A 6,071-nucleotide genomic window follows, 5' to 3' on the forward strand; every position below is an offset into this window, starting at 1 on the left:
CTGGTAATTCACACAAACAAACTCTAATATCCTGGGCAGAAGGCCATGGACTCTTGTACGTGGCATATCCATCGCTGTCCAGCTGGGGGAATGACGTCCCTTCTCAGTCCTGCCCCAGTTTGATCCAAACAGGAGGCAAACCTTTCCATTGGGCAGTGACCCATGGGAACTACAGCTCTGACTGGCTGTCTGGCAAGTGGAGTCATTCAGTGCTCCAGGCAACAGTCAGTGTGGTGAGCAGCTCCCTGCAGTGTGGCCTCCCTGTAACCAGGGCCTAAAGGGAAAGCTCTCTTCCATCATTACTTGCTCTTCCGTTTCAAACTATGCCCTTAAGTGGCTCTTCATCCCTGCATTTTGTAACACCAAAGGACAGTTTATTTTTGTCATCTCAGAGTGCAGGGAAGCCTGCTTCAATAACGTGTTGCCAGGGTTTAAAGCAATTTTCAAAAATCCCTTTTAAAAGATGTACTTAGTTCCATCATTTAAAGCAAGGCCTATCCCTGCGGTAGGAAGAATGCTAGATTTGAAAGACGTAAGACTTGGGTTAAAATCCCAGTTCTGTCACTTACTTAACCTTTGTGAGCTTGGGAAAGCTTTTCTGACTCAGTTTCCTCATCTAAAAATAAGAGGATTGGAACAGCTGACATCTAAAGTCCCTTCCAGCTCCAGATCTATTACCCTATGGTCTCTTTTTTTACACAATGCGTTGAAGAGAAACTACCCCGCCACCCCCATAACCCACCATTTTCTAGCAATAATCAGTGATATCAAAAGGGTGCCATTCATTCATCAAGCATTTATGAAGTGGTTACTATGTCCTTTGGCATTAAATATCCTTCACAATACAGCCCGAACACGTTTCCAGACTGATTGCTTGTAATTACTTAACATACATCCTACTTTCCATTAAAACTAGTGCACTTGCTTTTCCCCACACATAGCATTATCTCCTCTCTCCATATCTTTGTACAGGCTATTTCTCATACCTGGAATGCTCTCCCTCCTCACCTCTGCCTCTGGAATCCTTAGCTTCTCAAGTGCTAACTAAAGGCTCAGCTCAACTGCTAACTCCTGGAAGGGAAATTTCTTGATTCTCTCAGTTGTTAGTATGTCCCCATCAAATTTTCTTTGGATTTCTTTTGTATTTACTTATCTAATTACATATTCCTTCCCCTACTCCCTTCCCCAATAGAATATATAAGCTCTTTGAGGGAAAGGACTTTCATTTCTCATGTTTCATTTTATTTTATCCTCAGTGCCTAGCCCTGTGCTCAGCACATAGTAGGCTCTTACTTTTTTTTTTAAAAGAATTCAAATTTATTCTGATTGGGGACAGCGGTAAGGTCACATAGGGGGTAATGGGTATTCTGGGAGGTCTGGGCTATCTAAGCCCCAGCTTCTTTTTCTCCTTCTGCTTCTTCCGAACAACATCCAGGTTCCGGTCCTTCCACATGCTCTTGCGGAGCTTGATAGGACAAGAACCCACATACTTCCCATTCATCTCCCTCATGGCCCGCACATAGTCACTGGGGTCCTTGAAACCGACAAAGCCATAACCCTTGGTCTTCCCTGTGGGCTTATCTTGAATATCTTTGGCCTTGAGGAAGGAGGGGAATCTGCTGAAAGCTTGGGCCAAGATGTCGTCATTCACTTCATTGCCCAGGTCCCCACAGAAGATCCGGAAGTCATCAGCATCCCACTCCAGGAGGCTGGGGTCTTCCCAACTGCTTCCAGCTGCTCTTCGTATGCAACGTTTTAGCTTCTCTGGCTTCCCTTTCTTTTTGTCCTCACCCAACGGCTCTTGAACCTCAAGGGCCATGAGTCCTGGGGGTGACTGGGGCTCAGGCCGGGGCCGGGGCCTGGGCCGCGGCCGCAGCGACAGTAGCTCAAGGATTCGAAGGGGTGGGAGCAGGCCCCGAACGACTTCCAGGGGTAGACTTCCAGGGGTAGAGGCAGGGGCTCCGGCTCAGGCAAGGGCCTGGCCAATGGCAGGGTGTGGCGGGGCCCAATGACTGCAGCAGCCCCCGGGCCCCCCATGGCCACACCCGCTTTTTCCAGCCCAGAAGCTGCAGCAGTTACCACAGCCACAGCAGCAGCCTCCTCTTTCTCCTTCGGCCCCAGGCCCTGGCTCCCGAGGAGCTGAAGGCTCCTCTGGGAGAGGCCTCAGGGTCGCTATCGTGCTAAGTGGGGGTCCTGGTGCCCAGGCCATGAGTGACAACATCAAAGAGGGTCCAATGGGACTCGGCAGGGGAGGCCCAACCAGGGCCTGATGTAGTGGCCTTAGAGCCATGGGCCGAGGGCCCCGGCCGCCAGGCAAAGGAACATGGCATCCCGGGCCTCGGGGCTGTCCAAACCTCTATCTCCTCCGGGGCCGAATCCAACAGGGCCGACGAAGGGGCCAGAGGGACCTCCAATGGGTACAATGACTGTGGCTGCCGCCGCTGCCCGGACCACCAGGCTCTGCTGGACCTGCTGGTAGGTGCTGGTGGCAATGATCGGGCGGGTCGCGGGTGCGGGCTACATGGCGGCTACAACTGGGGTTGGAATCCAGGACACGGGAGCCCCCAAGACTTCCTGCTGAAACAGTGACATCTCCCCCTCCATCTTTTTCAGCCGCTCCTCCCCATTATTCCTGGGCACGCCGGGCCCTGGGCCCGAGGGCACGGCTCCCCCAGCGCCCTGGAGTGGCCCGGTCCCGGCCATCATCGTAGCCACAGCGGCCTCCCCAGCGGCCACCAGCGGCGGGCTGTGGGGGCGCACGCCGATGACGCACGCAGCATGCCGATGACGTAGGACGCACGTGCCTCTTAATTACTTCTTGAGGCCCTGAAATTATTTGGAAGGCCGTACTAGTGAACAGAGAACAGGTCTAAGAGGCGGAAGGACTTGGGTTCAAAGTCCAGCCTCTCACCCCCGCCCCTCCCTACGCGCACACACGCGGTCACACACTATCTGCGTGAGCACAGAGAGAGCAATCAGCGCTCTAGGGCAACCCTCTAAGAATAAATTTTGCTACGCTACCCACCTCCTCATAGGGAGGGGATGGACTCAAGAGGTAAAATGAATGGTACGTATACTTTTAGACACGGCTAACAGCAATTTGTTTTGCCTGACTATGCATATTTGTTACTAGATTTTGCATTTATTTTCTTTTAAGTTGGGGAGATGGGTGGGAGAAGGAAAATAAATGCTTGTTAATCGAAAAAGAAAATAAAATGAAAGAAAAAAATAAGGCTATAGATTATGGATGAATTGCTGAGGGGCTTTTGTTATCCAGAGAATCCCACACCGATGAACTCGTTGACCTGATGGGAGAGAAAAATGATACAGCATTGAACTAGCTGCTGGGAGCATAAGGGCAATGAACACCAGAGCTAACCTTCAAGGAACTTGGATTCCATTAGAGGATCTGGTATTCATGTTGTATCTAAGAGTAAGCTCATCTTGATTTGTGTTCTTCATAAGCTGCCACAGACTTTTCTCAAAGAACATGGCTTTTAGAACCTTGTGACTGGGTGGGGCAGCTAGGTGGTGCGGTGAATAGAGCTCTGGCCTTGGAGTCAGAAGGACCTGAGTTCAAATCCAGCCTCAGACACTTAACACTTACTAGCTGTGACTTTGGGCAAGTCACTTAACCCGATTGCCTCACCAAAAAACAGACAACAACGACAAAAAGAACCTTGTGGCTGGAAAGGCAGGAGAAAGCAGGAGAGCCAAATGAGCCCTGTTTAATTCTGTCTCCTGTCCGCACTGTCTTTAGGAATCATTGTGAGAACATTTGATATGGAGCATTATGAATTATAGACTTGGCATATCCTAACTAAAGCAAGTTATGGGACCTATGGGCTTAGAAAGGTAGCTAATGAGTGTTGATTCATTCATATCGTTACTACAAAGTCTCCCATTCTACTGAGAAGCCCTGTGCTACTGATTTTTAAATTTGGTGTCAACTAGTGTTATATTGAAAATCTGCGACTAATTTGTCTTCTTCCTTGGAAACCTCATGGAATCAATGGAATTTCACAGCCGGCCATTTAGTTCACCTCTTACCAGAATAATAAATCCCTCTATAAGATCTTTGACAAGTGACAGCTTTGACAGCTCTGCTTGAAGACCTCATGTGAGGAGGAACCCTCTAACTTCCAAGGCAGTCAGTTCTACTTTTGAATAGCTCTAATTGCTAAGAAGTTTTTTTTCCCCCATATATTTGAAGGTTTTTTTGTTTTTGTTTTTGTTTTTTTTTTTTACTTTTAGGCAATTGGGGTTGCCCAGGGTCACACAGCTAGGAAGTGTCAAGTGTTTGGTCTGAGGCTGCATTTGAACTCAGGTACTCCTGACTTCAGGGCCGGTGCTCTATCCACTGCGCCACCTAGCTGCCCCCATATATTTGCCTTTTTACAACGTCAATGAGCTTTTATGTTGAGCGGATCACAGTGTTGAGGCACATGTACTAAGGAACAGTGTTGAGTGCTGAGAATAGAAAGACAAAAAAATGAAACATTTACCCTTCCTTTTTGCCCCTCAGGGGCCAAACAGAAAAAAAGTCTGATATCTCTTCCTGATGACAGCCCTTCAAATACATTGTCTCATGGAGGTGACCTTAAGTTCTCCCGAAGCTGTGCCACCAGGCCACAAACTCTGGCAGGTTATACAAAGATAGAAAAGTTTTGGGAATGGGCCCAGCATTGGGTTTTAAGTTTATTGTGTAAGGACTAACTGAGTTGAGTCTAGACAGAGGCATCAGCAAAAGGTTATTCACCATCTGACCACACCAACTTATAAAGACTGTCTACAAAGGTAAAGAGGGGTTTGTGCTCTGCATTGGCAGGAGCAGTATCCTTATCAATGAAATCATGGATCCTTGAAACGAACATACATATGTGGCTAATTTAGTCTCAAAATTTTCTAGCCTGATCATTTTAGCACAGTGCCTAGCTCATAGTAGGCCCCTAATGTTTTTTTTAAATTCATTGTTTTTAAAGGTACTCAGATTAAATAATAAATATGTGTGTGTGTGTGTGTGTGTGTGTGTGTGTGTGTGTGATTTCTTTTCCTGTTTCCTCATCTTAAGTTGTTACTTGCCCTGGACAGGTGGTTATTTGCCAGACTAAAATAAAGATTCAGTCACTCAATGGGACTTATCAATAACAGAAGCAAACTCTCATCACTACCCTACAGTGAAGATAATTAGGAGCATCATCAAACTTTACCCGAAAGAACCATGTGTTTATCTGACTCATCCTGGCTTCTGGGGGGATCCCAACATATGTCATTCACAGCTTCACTCCTGAAGCGAAGGGACTTCAAGGACATTTCAACTCCAGCCCTAAAGAAACCCCTGCACACAGCCCCTTTTTGTGTCAAAGCATCTAGGCAACTCACTTCTCCAAGGGACTTTAGGGACACTGTTAAAGACTAAAATCTTAGAATCTCAGAATCTGAAATGGAACGGACCTTAGAGGTGCTTAAATCCAACATGCAACTGAATAAAAATCCCCTCTGTAACATCCCTAACAAATGGTAGACTACACAGACTCACTACTTCCCGAGGCACCCCATTCCTTATTCCTCTGTTGGAAGGCTCTAATTGTTGGGAAGTTTTTTGCTCACATCAGGCTTAAATCTGTTTCTTGGTAACTGCCACCAGTTGCACCTGCTTTTGTCCTCTGGGGTCAAGGAAAACATATCCAATATCTCTTTTGCATAATGACCCTTTAAATACTTTAAGACAGCTATTGGCCCTCCTTCTCACTCCCCTAGTGCTTCTCTACTCTAGGCTTCAACTGATGTTTGCATAGCATAGCTTTGGGTCCCCTTACCTTTCTGGTAACCCTATCCTGGACTCACTAGAACTTGTCAATACCCTTCCTTAAATGTGGTGTCCAGAGACAAACACAATGCCCCAGATGTGACCTGACCAGGACAGAGTAGGGCAGAATGATAATATCCCTCACTATTCTGTGTATTCTGCTTCTATTAATAAGGCCTTAAGATCACATTAGCTTATTTATCTACCATATCTCACTGTTGACTCTTACTAAATTTGTGATCCATTAAAATGTCCATGGTAT

General features: G+C 47.0%; 1 pseudogene; it reads right to left on the reverse strand.

Moving 5' to 3' along the window:
• Nucleotides 1-662: 662 nt before the first annotated feature.
• LOC110199275 (RNA-binding protein 42 pseudogene) lies at nucleotides 663-2,757 on the reverse strand (annotated as a pseudogene).
• Nucleotides 2,758-6,071: the final 3,314 nt, after the last annotated feature.

Source organism: Phascolarctos cinereus, unplaced genomic scaffold (assembly GCF_003287225.1).
Source record: "Phascolarctos cinereus isolate Bilbo 61053 unplaced genomic scaffold, phaCin_HiC Scaffold_9;HRSCAF=440, whole genome shotgun sequence".
In the NCBI taxonomy this organism is placed as follows: domain Eukaryota; kingdom Metazoa; phylum Chordata; class Mammalia; order Diprotodontia; family Phascolarctidae; genus Phascolarctos; species Phascolarctos cinereus.